The following is a 22,762-nucleotide window of genomic DNA, read 5'->3' as shown; positions in this document are numbered from 1 at the left end:
ACACTACCACGTGTAATACACTACTTTTTACGTTACCAATATTAGAAATGCACATGTGCATCTATATGTATCAACATGAAATAAGGTCTGTTGGTACACTACTTTCTCTTTCATCTATCATTCCATCCATAATACACAAGCATGCACATGTGCATTTTTGTCATTTATTTGACAAATTCCGTAATTCATTACACATATTAGACAATTGCACTTTCATTTACACTACTATATGTAATACATTACTTTTTACATTACCAATATTAGAAATGCACATGTGCATTTATATTTATCAACATGAAATAAGGTGTTTTGGTACACTACTTTGAATACACTTTCCCTTTCATCTATCATACCATCCATAATACACTACCATTACCTCCTACCATCCATAATACAATACCATTACCTCCTACCATCCGTAATACAATAGCATTACCGATCTTTTCACTTTATTACATGTATGTAAACACCATTTATACCATCCAATCAACATATTACATCATAAATTGACAACTATAACCAAACCATCAACCACTAGATATAACTAACCAAAAAACATGTATATGGGCCTACTTCTTCATTCAAAATCACAAACTTTTTGTACCAAAACACGTTATATCATGGTTATACCTACTGATGCACATGTGCATTTTAAATATTGGTAATGTAAAATGTAACAACTGCCACTAAAATCCATAATTAGGATGGTAATTAGTTATTAAGAAAACCCTAATTGAGAAACCCAAGTAATTCTGCACTAACCCTAAAATTTCCAGGACAATCAGAATCAGGATCAGGGCCCCTAAAACTCAGGGGGGGGGGGCAAAACCCTAGTTACGATTATCTAAATAACTTGATTATCAACTCAGCTAAGTTACTTAGACACGAAGCTACCTATAGAAAATAGGTGACCACTCGCGTAGCGCGACACCTATAGGGGTTACCCCTCGCACTACGCTACAGGGACAAATTTCGCGTAACATAGGTTACCACTCGCGTAGCGCGACGCCTATAGTGATACCCCTCGCGCTACGCGACGGTGTCAAATTTCAGGTATAAATAGAGGAGTCTGGGACTTGATTTCTAGCACAAAAACGACGAAGAAATTCGTTGTACACGCTAAGTTATAGCCAAAATACTACACAAACACACACTAATCTCGAAACGCTGCCGCAATCAGGGTAATAACTCGATCGCTATTACGATTCAACGTCCGATCGATTATAACTATCCAACGATAGTCCAGGTGCTGCTCAATTGAGCTTGTACTTTGATTATTCGTCGTGATTTCGACTTGAATATTAGAGTGCTGTTCGAATTCGGACTATGCTCTGTTATTCGTAGTGAATCCGATTGAATTATCGAGTATTGCACTGATTAATCGCTGTGAAGGTTTAATCTCGTGAATTGACGTAACTGCTGTATTAAGTTACCTACCTAGTTGTGTGCACTAGATTACAAAGCTAACTCAATAGGCTAAGCTCTACCTGTATAAATCTGCAATATATCAAGGCTTATCTGTAGACTAAACTTTGGCCGTATGAATCTGCATGATTATAATGTGAGTCATTCTTCTTTTTAAATTGTTTTCTCACAGTTTGTGAGTAAGTATTACAATACCTCAAATTATTTTCAAAGGTTATAATTACAGGGATTAAGTCTTTGTAATCACCAAATTACAGCTGGTATGTGGGGTATTGTGCACATTACTGTTATTATCACTCTATGTGAGTGAATATTACTCTATGTGAGTAAATATTACTCTATGTGAGTTATTATTACTCTGTGTGAGTACACCGTCACTATTTGGGCAACGGGACCCAATAGTGGTATGACCACAGTCACAGAAATGAATCGAGTGACAGAAGGTGGTATCAGAGCTAAGCCACTGCTTTAAGCCTATAAGTGTTATGATAATAATACCTAAGCAAAAAGAGTTAGGAGATTTCTATTAAATGGTAGCACAACTGATAGCAGTTAGACTGGAACATAAGAAAAGATGCCTTAGTATAAGCTAAGCCACTGATTTACACAATTAGGTGTTATGATAATACCTAAGTGAAACGGAGAATTTGAAACTTAATATTATCTGATGGCACTCTGGATGGTATTTAGACTTGAATTTAAGAATTTTGCCTTAAAATAAACTTTAAGGTAAATTACTTATATAAGTATAATATAATGGATACTGGTATGACGGTTAGCAGGCAATAGCACTTAATTGCTATTTATTCTTGCTTATTGATATTATTTGGTCCAGAATAAGATATGTTATGGGGATACAAATTTCCTTGATAAAAGCCCTAATAAAAGAGGCACTTCTTGAAAAGATACTATTTATGGGAAATAGAAAATTTTCTCAGGCAAAACTGGGTATAGAGTAGCAGACTCTCCAGCTTGACCGGACATATTAAGATTACCGCTCCAGCGCGAACCGGATAAGACGGGGTAAATGATATGTCAAATTAGTGACAAGATTTCCCTAAATAGTATCATGACCAAATACCTGAGTGGTTCTTGGAAAAATGAATCTGTTAAATACATTGACCTAATAAATGGTATGTTTATTTCAGCATGTGAAATATATGATTATATAGACAGGTATATCTATAAGCAAATTCCAAAAACCCATAAGGATTGACAAATTGAAATAAAGTACAAGCATCCGTGTCTAGAATTCTCTATCAGGAATCTCTTTTACAATATCAAACATTATTTTGTTTGATCATTTACCTCGTAACTCATATAAAGAGAACCCTTTAAAGAAGGGATATCATCGAAAGTATAAAAATTTACAATGCACAAGTAAGAAACATATAAAGTTGTGCTAACGCACAAGAAAACACATGAAACTTAAAATATACGTCCACAGACGTTGAAATATATCACATACGACTTTCCAAGGCAAGAACTTTGAAAAGTATAAATTGGGCACAATGACACCAATACTAATTCTGTCAGTAGAAAACTACTAATTAGGAAGAAACACTCTTGCCATATGATTCTACCAACGACACAGATCTCGCTAAGGTACGTTCCATAATCACACTTCAAAAAGGAATCACATACCTTTGTAAATTCTCTATTTTAGTTTATTTCGACATTCCATAATAACATCACACTAGTATCACACGGAAATCCAAGTAAAGTTTTTATATTATTAAAACTCTGACTTCTGCCTATAGTAAGTTAACTCTCGTGTTTCTACTCCTTCTCATAGGCATCATACCATGAGGATTTCCTTCATAGTAGCAAATTTTTACATTTCTTGATAAATCCACATGATTGTACTTACGGTTCATTCAAATTAGGAAGACCATAGGAGGACATTATACCAATTGTTGTTTAATCAAAAGTTCAAATATCATTTCACTATAGTTGATCTTTGCATAGTAAAACCTCGTTTTACAAAGCAATGACTCTTTAATATCAAATCAATGAATTTCTTGAAAAAACTCGATTTTCAATGGTTTCTGTTATAAAGATGTCCGAACTTCCTTATTACCACTCGTTTTGTTCAAACCCAGTTAAATTGCTCACAACTCGTATTCAATTCCAGGTCCCATATGATATTTTAAGCTATCATATTCAAATTCAAAATAATCCCAATAAGCACTTTGATTCTCTTGAAACTATAACATGTTTTTTTTTTTCGATTTCACTAAAATATTTCTTTAATCACAATCACCCTCTGGTGACATCTCCACAAAATCTGAAGATTTCGCTAATCTCGGATTTAAAATTATTTATATTAAATTTGCCTTATTAATTTATTCAATAAAAGTAATCTTAAAACAATCATATACTCAGATAATGATACACAAATTCACCTCCTATTCCGATTTAGGTTTATAATAATATATCAGTATTTTAATACCCTGGTTATTGTCAGGAGCAGATATTGAGTAGCCTAGCCTTAGTTAGGCATGGACTGATCACCTATGCTTAAACAAGGCAACACTAACCAATATCCAACCATAATAATAACCATTTAATGTATATAAATTAAGTTATCATACTTATTTATTCCAACAGTCAAAAAGAACATTGTAAGCATTTGCATGCACTCTTAACTTTGTTAAGAAAAGAGAAATTGTACACCAAGATCTCGAAGTATGAATTCTGGCTACAGGAAGTGCAATTTTTAGGTCATATGGAAAATCACGAAGGTATCCATGTGAATCCTTCTAAACTAGAAACAATTACTAAAAATAGAAGGTTCCGCAAACAGCCATAAAAGTTCAAAGTTTTCTAGGTTTAACTGGATACTATAGACAATTTATTAAATATTGTTCCAAGATAACTAAACCCTTAACTAAGCTAAACCTGTAAAATAGTTAAGTTTGAGTGAGGACCTAGACAAGAAGAAGCTCTTAAGATATTAAATCAAAGGTTAACAAGTGCTTTAATTTTAGCATTGCCAAAAGAAACTGAAGTATATGGTGATACCTCAAAATTAGGAATAGAATGTGTGTTGATGCAACGCAAAAAGGTAATTGCGTATGCCTTCAGGCACTTAAAAGCACGAGGAAAATTTTACAACTCATGATTGAGAACTAGGAACTATAATTTTGCCCTTAAGATTTAGAGACATTATCTGTAGATACAGATCACAAAAAAAAAAAAAAAAAAAAAGATAAAGATACGTATTTGGGCAAAACAAACTAAACATTAGGCAAAGAAGATGGATGGAAATCCTAAATGAGTACAACTGTGATATCCAGTATCACGAAGAAAAGCAAATGTAGTTGCAGATGCTTTAAGTCATAAGTATCATGAAAAGCAAGAGTGAGTCCATGCTCTTAGATTAAAGATCTACGGTTAGATTTAATAGCACAAATTAAAGAAACTTCAAGAAACAGCAATCGAAGACGATGCTGAAAGAATGAAAGGACAAGCCAAAGAATTAAAACAAGGAAGTGATAGAATTTGGAGATTCCCTAAGAAAACAATTGGGTACCTAAGCAGGGAAAATTAAGAAATAAGATTCTAGATAGATCTAGGTATACCATGTACCCAGGTAACAATCAGATATACCAAGATTTAAGAAATAACTTCTAGTGGATAGGAATAAAAATGGACATAGCCAGTCATATATCTAAGTGTCTCACCTGTTCACAAGTTTAGGTAGAGCACTAGAAACCTTTAGCATAGAAAGGTTAACCCAGTTGTACATAGATAAAACAGTATCCTTACATAGAGTTCCACTCTCCGTTGTATCGGACAGAAATAGTCGTTTCACTTTTCATTTCTGGAACAAGTTTCCAAATAGCAATGAAAACACGACTAAATTTAAGTACAGCTTATCATCCCCAAACAGACGGACAAAGTAAAAGAACCATTCAAAACCTTGGAAGACATGCTGCGAGCATGTGTGATAACCATTCAAGTAGGATAACCACTTACCCTTAATTAAATTCTCCTATAGCAATAATTATCATTCAAGTATCGAAACTGTCCCATCCGAAGCACTGTACAGATGCAAGTGCAAAACCCCAGTTTGTTAAGCAGAAATAGGAGAAAGTTAATTATCAGATCCTAAAATTTTACAAGAAACCCCTGACAAAATAACTCAAATCAAAGAAAGACTGAAAACAGCTCAAGATCGTCAGAAGAACTATGCAGATAATCGTCGTAAACCTTTAGAATTTCATATAGGAAATAAGGTACTTTTAAAAGTTTCTCCTTGGAAAGATATAGTGCGATTCGGTAAGAAAGGAAAGCTAAGTCCGAGATACGTTGGACCATTCCCTATGATTCAACGAATAGGACCAGTAGCTTACCAGTTACAACTACCAGAAGAATTGGCTGGAGTACATGATATATTTCATGTATCCCATCTCAAGAAATGTCTATCAGACAAATCCCTGGTAGTACCTCTTCAAAATATAGAAATAAATGAAAGAAAAAAAAAATTTAAATTCATAGAGAAACCATTGGCTATCGAAGATCGAAAAGTCAAATTCCTTAAACACAAACGACTGGGTTGGTCAAAGTCAAGTGGAATTCAAAGAGAGAGCCAGAATACACTTGGGAGCTGGAGTCCGAAATAAAGCGAAAATATCCACATCCCTTCCAGTAAATCTCGAGGACGAGATTTTTCTTAAGGTGGGGAGGATGTAACAACTGCCACTAAAATCTATAATTAGGATGGTAATTAGTTATTAAGAAAACCCTAATTGAGAAACCCAAGTAATTCTGCACTAACCCTAAAATTTCCAGGACAATCAGAATCAGGATCAGGGCCCCTAAAACTCAGGGGGGGGGGGCAAAACCCTAGTTACGATTATCTAAATAACTTGATTATCAACTCAGCTAAGTTACTTAGACACGAAGCTACCTATAGAAAATAGGTGACCACTCGCGTAGCGCGACACCTATAGGGGTTACCCCTCGCGCTACGCGACAGGGACAAATTTCGCGTAACATAGGTTACCACTCGCGTAGCGCGACGCCTATAGTGATACCCCTCGCGCTACGCGACGGTGTTAAATTTCAGGTATAAATAGAGGAGTCTGGGACTTGATTTCTAGCACAAAAACGACGAAGAAATTCGTTGTACACGCTAAGTTATAGCCAAAATACTACACAAACACACACTAATCTCGAAACGCTGCCGCAATCAGGGTAATAACTCGATCGCTATTACGATTCAACGTCCGATCGATTATAACTATCCAACGATAGTCCAGGTGCTGCTCAATTGAGCTTGTACTTTGATTATTCGTCGTGATTTCGACTTGAATATTAGAGTGTTGTTCGAATTCGGACTATGCTCTGTTATTCGTAGTGAATCCGATTGAATTATCGAGTATTGCACTGATTAATCGCTGTGAAGGTTTAATCTCGTGAATTGACGTAACTGCTGTATTAAGTTACCTACCTAGTTGTGTGCACTAGATTACAAAGCTAACTCAATAGGCTAAGCTCTACCTGTATAAATCTGCAATATATCAAGGCTTATCTGTAGACTAAACTTTGGCCGTATGAATCTGCATGATTATAATGTGAGTCATTCTTCTTTTTAAATTGTTTTCTCACAGTTTGTGAATAAGTATTACAATACCTCAAATTATTTTCAAAGGTTATAATTACAGGGATTAAGTCTTTGTAATCACCAAATTACAGCTGGTATGTGGGGTATTGTGCACATTACTGTTATTATCACTCTATGTGAGTGAATATTACTCTATGTGAGTAAATATTACTCTATGTGAGTTATTATTACTCTGTGTGAGTACACCGTCACTATTTGGGCAACGGGACCCAATAGTGGTATGACCACAGTCACAGAAATGAATCGACTGACAAATACCCATTCTTGATAATTGGTTGATAGAAACATTGTAATCGCTCTTAATACTGTGAATTATAACTAACGGGTCGTTTTAGAAAACAGAATGATTCACTCAGCATTTCCCACTGACAAAACCTTTTTAAAACGCGTTTCAGGTAATTACAGTATATCGGAGTAAGAATTGGATCCGGCACCGAAGGCATCAAGAAGTGGCTTATTTCATTAATTAAATCAAATTAAGAAATATCGTTTTTATATTAAAAGCTACCTTTGTAAAACATGGGTTTATCCCATCTATTTAATAAATAAAATCCGGTGTTTAAACTCTGATATTTTTCCTAACTCACGGTCCTGATGAAATTTCCGCTGCAATGTTTTTCAAAATAAAAATAATCACCGGTACCACGGGACTGCTCGCGGCTCCCGACTCCGTCCAGGGTGGGTCGGGGGTCGTGACATAAAAAGTAGTGTATTACGAATAGTATTGTAAATTAAAGTGCAATTGTCTATTCCTGATAACGTATTACCGAATTTGTCGAAGTAATGATACATATGCACATGTGCATAGATATCTGTTACTCGAAAAAAAAATTTAATGGTAACGAAATATAGCGATTTTTTGAAAAAAAAATATTAAAAAATAAAATTTTGAGTGTTTTTTTGAATTTTTTTTTTAGAATTTATTTTGTGTTCACATTGGTTCTCGCAGTTCTTGTTGATGCATGGAATGTCTGTTGACTTCGTCTGCATTACGTCTTAGGTCAAGATTGGTCAACATAGGATCTAGAAAGTCTAAATTATTTTAGTTGTTGTAGTTTCACTTATGAGTACATAGGTTGTTAAAGGTTCCGCCTATGTGTCAAGAGGTTTCGCTTATAAATCATCTTGAAGGTTCCGCTTATGTGTCATGCACTACAAGTGAAACCACTGGGACTATATATAGCATTCATAAGCGAAACCATATAAAGAGTTGTTGAACATTGAAGCAAAACTGTTGAAGAGCTTTAGGTGTGAAACTTTGTCAAATCATTATCAGAAAGCAATAAAAAGAAAGGAATTGAATAGGAAAGCTGTTGTTACTTCATTTACGTTGATTCCGCCTTCGTATGTGAAGATGAACGTTCTCTACTGACTATTCAGGGTCGGAACACGGTCCAACAAGTGGTATCAGAGCACAGGACGAGGAGTTCATACTACTACAGCTTGAATCTGCAGAAATCTCTCACTTCTACTCACTTTCTCTCATACTTTTTCAGTTTGAATTGGTTCCTACGGTTGAAATTGTTTGATTTTTGAGTATATCGTGCGGAACATATAAATAACAAACCCTAGAAAGCTTCAAGTTAAAATTCGGAATAAAACATGGTGAAAACAAGTTAGAACTAGGTTCCGCTTATCCGGACTTTGAGGTTCCGCTTGTAAGACTTAGATTCGCTTGAAGGTTCCGCTTGAAACGACATAGATTCCGCTTGAAATACCTACTTCCGCTTGTAGGTTTCGCTTGAAAGGACAGTTTAGGATTCGCTTGAACGGAATTTCGCTTATTCATACCATATAGTTCCGCTTGAAGGAACAAGTAGTTTCGCTTGAAGGAACAATTATTTTCGCTTGTAGTGACAGTCTGCTAGTTCCGCTTATACGAACTCTAGTGGTTTCGCTTATTTGTCACTCAATATACTTTCGCTTATCAGTCATACTGTTTCGCTTATTTGTCAAAGTTTTCAAAAACATGAAAATTTTTTCTAAGTGTTGATTGATTTTGCAGGTACGTTCACGATGGATGATATTTTCTTGAACCCGTTCAGCGACATGTACGCTTTCACGGGAAATTCTGGAAACGATGATACTTCATCAGGCAAGGAAAATGAGAATCCGCCGAAAGAAAAGAAAAAGGAAGCTTGGGAATCGGAAAGTGCCTTCGGAACATTCAATAGACCCCCAAAGCTTATGGCTATCGGGGAGTACAGTCGGTGGTCTAGGAAGTTTGAAGATTGGCTGATGGCATTCGCATTTCTCAGCTGGAAAAGTTTGAAGAACGGTTATGCAAATGAAAACAAAAATGGTGAAGCGTTAAGATCGGCTGAAGAGATTGATACATTTGTAGCCGAGCAAAAGTGTGTGGCTTTGTTGTTTCAGTCTGTTCGGGAGGACATCATTTCTTTGATCGATTATTCAAATGCAAAAGATCTGTGGCAAAAGCTAGAAAAGAAATGTCTAGGAAGTACTGAAATTGTAAAAAGTAAAAAGAAACTTCTTAGGAAAGAGTTTGATATGTTTGGTTGTCTCAAGAATGAGTCAGTTTGTAAAATGATAGAAAGGTTCGGTCATCTGAAGCAGGAATTAGCAAGAAATGAGATCAAGTATTCTGATGAAGAACTTGTTGACAAACTGTTCGATTCATTATCAGACGAGGTGGATTGGAGATACTATGCGCTTATGCTGAAAAACACTATTGAGCCTGAAAAGTTGACTCCAGATTTGGTGATTGAGAGACTTGAAAGTCACGAGTTAGAGCTGAAGAAGACGTACAAAGTCAATCACTCATCTTACCAGCAAAATTTGGATCTTTATTATCCGAAAAGCATGATGCCAAAAGCAACTTCTCCAAAAACTGCATTTTCTGCTGAGAATGTGTCGACAGCAAGCAAAGAAAGTCAAAGCAGTCAAAGTAGTGGAAGTCACAGTGGTTATCACAGTGGATCTTCATCATCTGCAAGTCATTCTGATGCAAAGTTTCAATGCAACATCGCAATAGATTTGAAGAATGCTCAGAATTTTGACGAGGAGTCGGCTAAGCAACAAATGGTTTTCTTGGTGTCGGTGTTGGAATCATATGAAGGGTTGGTGGCTGGGAAGATCGGTAACACAAACCTAATGAAAGAGGACTATGACCAAATAGATCCTGAAGAAATGGAACTAATCGATATTCGTTGGGCTATGGCAAGTGCTGTTCGTAGAGCACAGCGTTTTATGGAAATTACTGGCAGGAAGACGATTGATGGTCCATCTACTAAGCTGGGGTTCGACAAATCCAAGGTGACATGCTTCAAGTGCAAGCAAAAGGGTCACTTTAAACGAGAATGCAGGAACGCTTATGCTGATGAGTCGGAAAACCCTTTCAGAGATGATTACTACAAGAAGGCGATTTATCACCAGAATAAATCTGAGCTGCCTAGATTGAAGCAGTCTGAAGATAATAGAGAGAAATCTAGAGCTCTTGCGGTGATCTACGATGATGAGGGGTATGATTGGAGTAAAGATGTTTTACCAGAAGAAGATGTGGTTGGTTACGCATTCATGGCGAAAAACGATGAACCAATTCCATGGAAAGATGATCGTACTGAAGAGCAGAAGTATAGCTATCGGAAAATGATTGCTGAAAACAGAATCATCAGAATTTCTCGTATCTATATGGAAGCTAGAAGAGCGAGAAGATGGGATCCAGACAGGGAGTGTTATCTTGATGAGTATGGAAATATTGCGATTGATGACAAAACGCTTGATCTGGAAGCCATCATCAAGGAGATAAAAGAAGATGATGAGTATTGGCAACACAAATGGTGGGGAACTCCAACCGAGAAAATGAAAGAAGAAGAGAAAGAGAAAGAAGAGAAAGAGAAAAAGGAGAAAGAAGAGAAAGAAGAGATCGAGAAAGCAAAGCAGATTGATACGTGCATTATCGATACAACGCAGGAGTTGACGGTAGAGAATCTGGGAAAAATGGCTGACAAAGTGCTAGCTGCTAAAGCACTTGAGGTAGACTCTAACTCCGTGTCTGAGTCAAAAGGCCAGGTCAGTCCAAACTCGTCAACAATGCGTCAGGTAAAAAGATCGAAGGAAATGCTGATTGCAAAAATTGCAACAAAGAATGCAAATTTTGTAACACTGTCACGTATCTCAATGGTGAGAAAATTAAAGATCTGACAGCAAAGGTCAGAAGCGTTGAGAATCAGATTCTTGCGCGTGACAAAACAGTTAAAGCTTCAACTGAACGGATTAAAGAATTAACTGCTCAAATTGAAACTGATAAAATTGAACATGAAAAAGTTAAACAAAAAAAATGAAAAGTTAATTCTTGAAAACCGTCAGATTTCTGAAAAATTTGAAAAACTCATAGGCATAGTAAAAGATAGTGATGATCGAAATGGTAAAACTTTTAAAGAAAACGAACATCTAAAAGCTGTGCTGAGAGTAAAAGAAGAATCAATTAACAAACAACTGGATGAAATCGCTAAATTGAAACTTAAAGTTCAAGAGGCTGGAATTGAAAACGAGCTAATCCAGTTGAAGGTTAACAGTTATAGCTCCGCAAGCTTTGTTTTGCAACATATTGTTCCAAAACCCATTGGCCAAAACAAAGCTGGCGAAGACGTGTATTCTGATGGAACCGGGGTGGGTTTTCACAAAGTTCCACCGCTGATTTTGGATAACTACACGAAAAAGCAATCTGTTTTGGTTGAACTTGAGGAAGAAAGTGAAGTTAAACTTCCGGAGAACATTGATGTCACGTTCATATCTTCCAATGACGATAGTGTCCAAAATGATATTGTAAAAGGTGTTGTTGAAAATGTGCTTAAAACGGATAGTGACACTACTGAGGAAGATGGGTGTTTCTTGGACAAATACATTCCGAAACAAAAGTCCAAGAACAACTTAAATGATGAACCTGATCTTGTCATGTACAAGATGTCGGGATCGGATAAGTTGTTTTCGGATTCCGAGTTTCCGATTGAGAATGTAAACATGAACAAATTGAAAAATGTTTTCAAGTTGGTCGAAGTTGAATTGTCAGAAGTGAACAAATTGAGTCAAACGAAGAGTAAAATGAGGTTTGAGAAAGAAAAGGTTTACAACAAGAAATCTGTTAATCCACCGCGTTTTAATAACAACAGAAACAACTGCTCGGGTGGTTATCAGGGGGGTAAATCGTATCAGAAAAGAAATGTTCCAAACAAGAGATTTGTCGAGAAGAAAAAGTTTGTGAATAGTTCGAGTTCACTTGCTGATGAAGAGAAAGAAATTTTTTCAAAATCAAACAAAGAGTTTTTTGAGAAAAGACCTTCTCAGTCTCAGTCTGAAGGCACAAGTCGAGTGACTAAATACTCGAACTTGCTTTAGATGTAATCAAGTTGGTCACATTGCACGAAAGTGTACCAGTGTGAAGCCTAAGACTGAAACTGTGAAGACTCAACAGAAGAAAGTTGACGTGAAGGGAAAAACACCAGTAGTTGTTGAGAAAAAGAGTGTGAAAAATGAACCCGTAAAGAAGTTGGTAACTCAAAACAAAAAATTTTACTAAAGGGTTGCATTATCTCAACAAGTTTGGAAACCAAAAGTTGAGAAGAAAATTTCAGCTTCTGAGGTGAAAAAGGCTGAAGAATCAATTACGGTTGATTATGATGCAAATTTTCCACCTCTCAAGGCTGAAAATTTCAAAATTCAAATTGCGAGAGTCAAGGTTACACCTAAGGCTGATGAGGCTTGGGTGGACTCGATGTTTAACTAAACAGTTTGAATTGCCGGAGCTTCCTGGATCGCGAAGCATGAATCGGCATCTTTCTTGAAGTTGTTTAAGTGATAGTTTGTTATGTGCAGGATCTTCCAAACTTGTATCCAGATGGATCATGGATAGTGGAGCTTCGAGACATATGACAGGGAAGACTGCGTTACTGTATGATGTGAGAAATATACTTGGTGGTTACGTAGGCTTTGCGGGTAATCAAGGAGGAAAGATTATAGGTGAAGGAACGTTATCCAATGGGATCATAACGTTTGAGAGAGTTAACTACATCGCTGAGCTTGAGAACAACCTGCTGAGTATCTCCCAGATCTGTGACAGGATGTATACTACTCACTTCACTGACAAAGAATGTTTGATCTTGAAACTGGGATTTGTGATACCCGAGGAATGGATCATCATGAGGGCACCAAGAGTCAATGATCTGTACGTGTTGGACATGAGCGTAGCTACTACAACCACGGGTCAGGCTCATTGTTTTGTGTCCAGAGCAACTGAGAAAGAATCAAGATTGTGGCACCGAAAGATGGGGCATATTCATCTTAGAAAAATGAATCATTTGGTGCATAATGATTTGGTGACATGAGTTCATCTCAAAGGTTTTCATCTGGAAGGGGAGTGCATAAGCTGTGTCAAAGGCAAACAGAAGAAAAAGTCACACCCTACAAAGCATGTCAATTCAGTTTCGAGACCATTGGAAAGACTTCACATGGATTTGTTTGGTCCAGTGAACGTTAAGAGTATTACAGGAGATTACTACTGTTTGGTCGTGACTGATGATTATTCCAGATTTTCATGGGTTTCATTCTTGAAATCGAAAGACGAAACATTTGACAGTTTGATGGCGTTGTTTAAGAGAATTGAGAATCTGTACCAAAGGCCTATAAGTAGAATTAGAAGTGATAATGGTACTTAATTCAAAAACAGTAAGATGGAAGAATTTTGTGATGAACGAGGTATACTGCATGAGTTTAGTGCTCCGTACACTCCACAGCAGAATGGAGTAGCAGAACGCAAAAATCGGACGCTAATCGAAACAGCCAGAACGATGCTTGCAGATTCAAAATTACCAATTAATTTCTGGGCTGAAGCTGTTTCTGCCGCATGCTATACGCTCAACAGGGTTCTTACTGTCAAGAAGTTCAACAAGACGTGTTTTGAGCTAATCAATAACCGTAAACCGAATTTGAAGTATCTAGAACCGTTCGGGTCACCCTGTACAGTTATAGAGCCTAATGGAAAGTTTGGTTCGAAGTGCATTGAGGGAATATTTATTGGTTATGCCAATCCAATGCGGCGTGTCTTCGTTCCAAGTGAGAAGCGGATTATTGAAGCAGCGAATGTTGAATGTCAAGATTACACTATGCCGCCAATCATTTGGTGCATAATGATTTCGTGACATGAGTTCATGTCAAAGGTTTTCATCTGGAAGGGGAGTGCATAAGCTGTGTCAAAGGCAAACAGAAGAAAAAGTCACACCCTACAAAGCAAGTCAATTCAGTTTCGAGACCATTGGAAAGACTTCACATGGATTTGTTTGGTCCAGTGAACGTTAAGAGTATTACAGGAGATTACTACTGTTTGGTCGTGACTGATGATTATTCCAGATTTTCATGGGTTTCATTCTTGAAATCGAAAGACGAAACATTTGACAGTTTGATGGCGTTGTTTAAGAGAATTGAGAATCTGTACCAAAGGCCTATAAGTAGAATTAGAAGTGATAATGGTACTTAATTCAAAAACAGTAAGATGGAAGAATTTTGTGATGAACGAGGTATACTGCATGAGTTTAGTGCTCCGTACACTCCACAGCAGAATGGAGTAGCAGAACGCAAAAATCGGACGCTAATCGAAACAGCCAGAACGATGCTTGCAGATTCAAAATTACCAATTAATTTCTGGGCTGAAGCTGTTTCTGCCGCATGCTATACGCTCAACAGGGTTCTTACTGTCAAGAAGTTCAACAAGACGTGTTTTGAGCTAATCAATAACCGTAAACCGAATTTGAAGTATCTAGAACCGTTCGGCTCACCCTGTACAGTTATAGAGCCTAATGGAAAGTTTGGTTCGAAGTGCATTGAGGGAATATTTATTGGTTATGCCAATCCAATGCGGCGTGTCTTCGTTCCAAGTGAGAAGCGGATTATTGAAGCAGCGAATGTTGAATGTCAAGATTACACTATGCCGCCAATCATTTGGTGCATAATGATTTCGTGACATGAGTTCATGTCAAAGGTTTTCATCTGGAAGGGGAGTGCATAAGCTGTGTCAAAGGCAAACAGAAGAAAAAGTCACACCCTACAAAGCAAGTCAATTCAGTTTCGAGACCATTGGAAAGACTTCACATGGATTTGTTTGGTCCAGTGAACGTTAAGAGTATTACAGGAGATTACTACTGTTTGGTCGTGACTGATGATTATTCCAGATTTTCATGGGTTTCATTCTTGAAATCGAAAGACAAAACATTTGACAGTTTGATGGCGTTGTTTAAGAGAATTGAGAATCTGTACCAAAGGCCTATAAGTAGAATTAGAAGTGATAATGGTACTGAATTCAAAAACAGTAAGATGGAAGAATTTTGTGATGAACGAGGTATACTGCATGAGTTTAGTGCTCCGTACACTCCACAGCAGAATGGAGTAGCAGAACGCAAAAATCGGACGCTAATCGAACCAGCCAGAACGATGCTTGCAGATTCAAAATTACCAATTAATTTCTGGGCTGAAGCTGTTTCTGCCACATGTTATACGCTCAACAGGGTTCTTACTGTCAAGAAGTTCAACAAGACGTGTTTTGAGCTAATCAATAACCGCAAACCGAATTTGAAGTATCTATAACCGTTCGGGTCACCCTGTACAGTTATAGAGCCTAATGGAAAGTTTGGTTCGAAGTGCATTGAGGGAATATTTGTTGGTTATGCCAATCCAATGCGGCGTGTCTTCGTTCCAAGTGAGAAGCGGATTATTGAAGCAGCGAATGTTGAATGTCAAGATTACACTATGCCGCCAATCATTTGGTGCATAATGATTTGGTGACATGAGTTCATGTCAAAGGTTTTCATCTGGAAGGGGAGTGCATAAGTTGTGTCAAAGGCAAACAGAAGAAAAAGTCACACCCTACAAAGCAAGTCAATTCAGTTTCGAGACCATTGGAAAGACTTCACATGGATTTGTTTGGTCCAGTGAACGTTAAGAGTAATACAGGAGATTACTACTGTTTGGTCGTGACTGATGATTATTCCAGATTTTCATGGGTTTCATTCTTGAAATCAAAAGACGAAACATTTGACAGTTTGATGGCGTTGTTTAAGAGAATTGAGAATCTGTACCAAAGGCCTATAAGTAGAATTAGAAGTGATAATGGTACTGAATTCAAAAACAGTAAGATGGAAGAATTTTGTGATGAACGAGGGATACTGCATGAGTTTAGTGCTCCGTATACTCCACAGCAGAATGGAGTAGCAGAACGCAAAAATCAGACGCTAATCGAAACAGCCAGAACGATGCTTGTAGATTCAAAATTACCAATTAATTTCTGGGCTGAAGCTGTTTCTGCCGCATGTTATACGCTCAACAGGGTTCTTACTGTCAAGAAGTTCAACAAGACGTGTTTTGAGCTAATCAATAACCGCAAACCGAATTTGAAGTATCTAGAACCGTTCAGGTCACCCTGTACAGTTATAGAGCCTAATGGAAAGTTTGGTTCGAAGTGCATTGAGGGAATATTTGTTGGTTATGCCAATCCAATGCGGCGTGTCTTCGTTCCAAGTGAGAAGCGGATTATTGAAGCAGCGAATGTTGAATGTCAAGATTACACTATGCCGCCACAGAATCCTGGTGATTCATGGCGTTATCATTACGACAAACTTTGGGATTCGTTTGACATGAGAGAAGAATCAGAGGAAGATGAAGATTTCTTTGATGAGCTGGATATTTTGCGAGAGTATGAGTCGCAGCTCAGGTTCCCAACGGAGTATTCTAGAAGACCTCAGGAAACTTCAAATGATGATGAAGCAGGTCCTAGTCATGCTGGTGAACACGATGATGAAGTTGCTCCTGGTAATCAGTCAGAGGTGAATGATAATCAAGAAGCTGAAAACATGCCAGTTTTTTATCATGGTGATTCAGACTCTGAGGGGGAGCAGATCCAGTTTTCAAGTCAAACAAACCAAGTTGGTGAACAAGATGCAGAATAGAATGGTACTAATCTGGAGGGAAATGTTCATGTTCCAAGCGAAGTGATGTCGCGAACTCTTTCTTATCATCCAGAGGAGTTGATCATAGGAGAACTGCATTCAGGCGTTTATACAAGACATCAAATAGACCGGGGCTTAACATGTTTTTATTCTACAGTAGCACCTTTACAAACTGAATTTTCATTAAGTTGTTTTATCTCGCAGGTCGAACCGAGAACTTATAAAGAGGCGCTTACTGAATACTCTTGGGTCATAGCAATGCAAGAAGAGTTAAGTCAGTTTGAAAAGTTAGGAGTGTGGAAGTTAGTGGATTCACCGGATGGTCAAAGGAAAATCAATACAAAATGGGTTTTTAAATGTAAGAGGGACGACAGAGGAGTGGTTGTAAGGAACAAAGCTCGACTCGTTGTTTAGGGCTTTAGTCAACAGGAGGGGAATGATTTTACAGAAGTTTATGCTCCTGTAGCACGACTAGAGGCTATCAGAATTTTCCTAGCATTTGCGTCTTGGAAGAACTTTAAAGTTTACCAGTTGGATGTAAAATCGGCGTTTCTTTATGGGAAGGTTAAAGAGGAGGTTTATGTCGGTCAGCCGTCGGGCTTTACTGACCCAATCCACAAGAACAAAGTTTATCTGCTGGACAAAGCGTTGTATGGTTTACATCAGGCACCGAGAGCCTGGTACGAGACTTTGTCTCAACACCTACTCGCTAACAAGTTCATACGTGGAAAAGTGGATGCCACTCTCTTCACTAAAGAGGTCGACGGACATCTTCTGATCGTTCAGATTTATGTAGACGATATAATTTTTGGGTCAACGAATGAGAAATTGTGCAAAGATTTCGAACAGGTGATGAAGCAAAAATTCGAGATGTCATCAATGGGGGAGATGAAGTTCTTTCTGGGTTTACAAGTTGAACAACTACCTGAGGGAATTTTCATTCACTAGACGAAGTACGTGCATGATATTCTAGAGAAATTTGGAATGTCAAGTTCTACTCCAGCTGCTACCCCACTTGCGACTAATCATGGGATTCACCCAGATCTCACCGGAGACAGGGCTGATGAAACGTTCTACCGTTCCATGATAGGTTCTTTGATGTATCTAACTGCTTCACGTCCTGATATCATGTACCCAACGTGCCTCGCAGCAAGATATCAATCTAACCCGAGAGCTTCGCACATGATCATTGTCAAGAGGATATTACGTTACTTGAAAGGAACACCCACATTGGGGTTGTGGTATCCTAGAAAAGGCGATTTTACACTCGAAGGGTATTCCGATTTGGATTTCGGATGCTGCAAAGTCAATACCAAATCAACAACTGCAGGATGCCAGTTCTTTGGACCTAGATTGGTTACCTGGCAGTGTAAGAAACAAACGTCTATGGCGCTATCTACATGTGAAGCGGAGTACGTTTCTGCTAGCAGTTGCTGCTCTCAGATCCTGTGGATACAACAACAGATGCGCGACTACGGTTTGCAGTTTCTTAATACACCTCTGTTTGTTGATAATGAGGCTGCAATAAATATAACTAAAAATCCAGTACATCACGCTAAAACTAAACATATAGAGATTCGCCATCACTTTATTCGCGATTGCTTCGAGAAAAAGTTGATACGAATTGAGAAAATCCGCACTAACGAACAAAAAGCTGATTTACATACCAAAGCTTTTGATAAAATCGATTTCAATATTTGTTAAAACTTAATGGTATGAAATTGCTTTCGGTGTCGGATGGAATTGTGAGCGTTGATGAGAGTACTGTTGCGGATGACGACGAGAAACAATCTGCAATGGTTTGTCGATTTTTTACGTGTTTTGGTATTTAGGGGGAGTAGATAGTTGTATATAGATATATTTTCTGAGAAATACAAAAAGAGTAAAAAATGCAAAAATACAAAAACATGATAAAATTGAAAAAGAGCTTGTGTATATAGGGAAAATGATAGTACATCGGCTAGACAATTACAGTATGCTAAAGATTTGTGAAGATAAAATGAGTTAAACAATCTCACTAATGATGTGTCGATAGGTTTTCGCACATTTAGTAGATTTATTCGGGATATAAACCTAAAATTTCAAACTTGTGAAATTCGTGGGGAACACTACTTGGATATATAGGTAACCCCTGAAATCTCGTTTGAAAGGTCTCGTATTCTGATATACTAGGTTTTTATACTCAAGGATGTCTGGGGTATTATTCCGGGACTTCTGCTGAACGGAAGTTCTGGCCTAGTCCTTGGCTAATACTTTCACCAAAATGCTTGAAACATAGCATAAACCCTCAGCATGCAGATGAAACAATAAAATTGATAGTCGCTGCTGTTGTAGCTAAAAGATCCTCTAAAGGGGACATACTGAAAAGTCGAAGCTGATATCTCTCTGCGTATACGGAAGTATTGACCTGAGATCCCTCGGCCCTCGCATACCTAATTTATATACAGATATCATTGTAGTATACTCACCTGTAAGACTGAATATTGGGATTCTGGATACGGGAGTATATTCAAGAGGTGGGACACATGAATTGAGCTAAGTTCATAAAACATCTAAATCGTATCCTGAATAGATTGAAATCTGTGTGAGAATTTAAGATGGATCAGTATATCGACAATCGAGGTGAATTGTTTAAGTCTGAGCATGTAATTAAGCTTAACGGTACTAGTAATTTGTCTGAAAAGCTGATATGATTCCCTGACACGCTCGCCAAAATAAGTTTGTATATAGTTCAATTTCTTTATTTTCTGCAATTGAAGTTTTCTGTTATTTCATTTCTTAGTTTAGAACACATTAAAAATCCAAAAAGATTTTTCAATTCTGCCTTAGTTTAGACAAACCAGAGTGGAAAGTTGATTGTCTGATTCTCGAGATTGAAGCAGATGCAGGAGATTCTGAGCTGAAGAATGAGGAGAGCTTACTTTGTCAGAAATTGAGATGTTTTCAAAGATAAAACAAGTTCATTAAGTTGATGCTTGTTACATTGTTTTTAGAAAATGTGAAATTGTTTTTACAAAATCAGTTTGATTCGTCAAATGATCAACCAAGGTCATTAAGTTGAACTTGGTAGATTAATTGAGTATCAGGGTCATTAATTTGGACCTGAATACTTGAGTGGATTTCTAAAGCTGATTGAGTTTGTGATTTATTTTGAAAAGATAGATTGTAATGTTATTGGTTGAGTAACAGGTTTAGACTTCATTATTCCCAATGGAAGCTAACTGTCAAAGCTCGAACCAGATTTCTCAGATTCTAGCATACTGAGAGGGGGAGTCTGTGAAAGGGGGAGTCTAGATCAACAGCGAAAGGGGAGTTTGAAGATGGAGTCAGGTTGTGATTCGAAACCTGTGAAGAATGCTTTTGATGAGAAGACAGAGAGTTGGAGAGAAGACCAAGACTGAAGACTCGGGAGCTAAAGACTACGTCAACATCCAAGGGGGAGTCTGTTGATGCATGGAATGTCTGTTGACTTCGTCTGCATTACGTCTTAGGTCAAGATTGGTCCACATAGGATCTAGAAAGTCTAAATTAGTTTAGTTGTTGTAGTTTTGCTTATGAGTACATAGGTTGTTAAAGGTTCCGCTTATGTGTCAAGAGGTTTCGCTTATAAATCATCTTGAAGGTTCCGCTTATGTGTCATGCACTACAAGCGAAACCACTGGGACTATATATAGCATTCATAAGCGAAACCATATAAAGAGTTGTTGAATATTGAAGCGAAACTGTTGAAGAGCATTAGGTGTGAAAATTTGTCAAATCATTATCAGAAAGCAATAAAAAGAAAGGAATTGAATAGGAAAGCTGTTGTTACTTCATTTACGTTGATTCCGCCTTCGTATGTGAAGATGAACGTTCTCTACTGACTATTCAGGGTCGGAACACGGTCCAACAGTTCTCGCAATAAGGGTGGTTCTCGAATGAACCTTACCCTATATATATATATATATATATATATAGGATAGGAGTTGGCCAGAAAGTCCAAATTTCCTAAAAAGTGTAAAAAGTCATAAAACACCATAATGTCAACCATAAAACACACCAAAAACCCATAAATAATATGATGAAGATTACTAAAACATCATGTATGTGGGTTTTGTGTTGTGTTTTAGATGTTAAGGCTCTGATTGTGGAATGACAAATATTATTGTGTTTTATGTGGTTTAGCATTGTGTGTTTTATATTCATAGTTCTACGATGGTGTGTTTGAAGTTTTTATGGACTATTAGAGTTTGAATATGGTGTTTTAGTAATATTCATTCTATTATTTGTGAGTTTTAGGTGTGTTTTATGCCTGAAATTATTGTGTTTTATGACTTTTTACACTTTTTAGGAAAAACACACTTTCCGTAGGATCCCCACTCTATATATATATATATATATATATATATATATATATATATATATATATATATATATATATATAGTCCATAGTCCTTGTCCGGTTTGTCCAATATTCGGGTATAAATTATATATTTATTTTTTTTTGGAATTTTGGTAATATTTTATATTACAATTTTGGTATTTTGGTGCGTTATATTATTTTCAAGTTCCTAAAATAATATAACTAATACACATAATATACAAGTAACACACAATTTGTGACATCTAAATATATATTTTCCTAAATATATACTTAGTCATTTTTATTTATCAAAAATCAACCTCCAATATTTGTAATTTTTGTAATAAAAATTATGGCAAGTTTTTATATGAAAACCATGATCAAAATTTACTTGTAACACTTGTTTAAAAATATTTTCTAAGTGTTTAATTTCTACAAAAATTTTGCCATAGTTTCCCCTTAAAAATGGAGGTTTCCATGCTCATAAGCATATCATTTTCTTTTTAAAATTCATCATCAATCATCAACAATTTAAACAAGACTTACCATATACTTTTAATATGCAATTTACCCTATGACATGAACTCGAAAGTTTGTAAAAATTTGTAGTAATCTCATATGTTGTTTAGTAAGTTTAGTTACCTCTAAAAAACATGGTTTATAGTTTATAAAACTCATTCTTGTAAATTTTAGTTCTTTACAACTTGTATGAAGATTTTCTAAAAATAATTCTTCTTGTATTTTTCTTGTTACCAACACTCTTCTAACTTTGTTTTAACACTTAAAACATGTTTACTTTCTTTAAAAACCAAGTTCATGTTAATCTTTGTAATAAACTTTGTTTTCTTGAAAATATTATTTTTTAAGCCTTTTATTTCCAAGACTTATATCTTGTAGAAATGTTCATCATACACTAAAACAATTTCATTTTCAAGTTCATGATTAACATAAAGGATGATCATTATGATTTTCTCAAGATCCATCCTTACACTTGCTAGATCATGTGTTTAATCATCGTCTAGCAAGCTTCTTATGATGATCAACATCATAATCACAAGAAATCAACAAACAAGTTTCATACATACACTAAAACAACTTAGATTTTCATGTTATTAAGCTTTATGTTAAAAATCATCTTCATGTTTCTTTGTGATTCTTAAGATTAACATATTACATAACCTTTTAACCACTAAAATTTGAAGCAAAAACAAGTTGTGCGAAGCTTACTACTAGCTCTATGGCTAGGGAAGAAACAAAGATGAAGATGATGATGAATGTGGTGGATAAAAGCTCTTGGTTAAGGTACTTCAACTTCCAAAGCTTCCAAGCTTCTTAACTATGCTTCTTACACCCTTGAGAGTCCTTAGATTGCTTGAGATTGAACTTGAAATGGAGGTTAGTGTGTGTGTG

The sequence above is a fragment of the Helianthus annuus genome, chromosome 10 (genome assembly GCF_002127325.2).
Source record: "Helianthus annuus cultivar XRQ/B chromosome 10, HanXRQr2.0-SUNRISE, whole genome shotgun sequence".
Lineage (NCBI taxonomy): Eukaryota > Viridiplantae > Streptophyta > Magnoliopsida > Asterales > Asteraceae > Helianthus > Helianthus annuus.
This window is presented reverse-complemented; position numbering follows the sequence as displayed.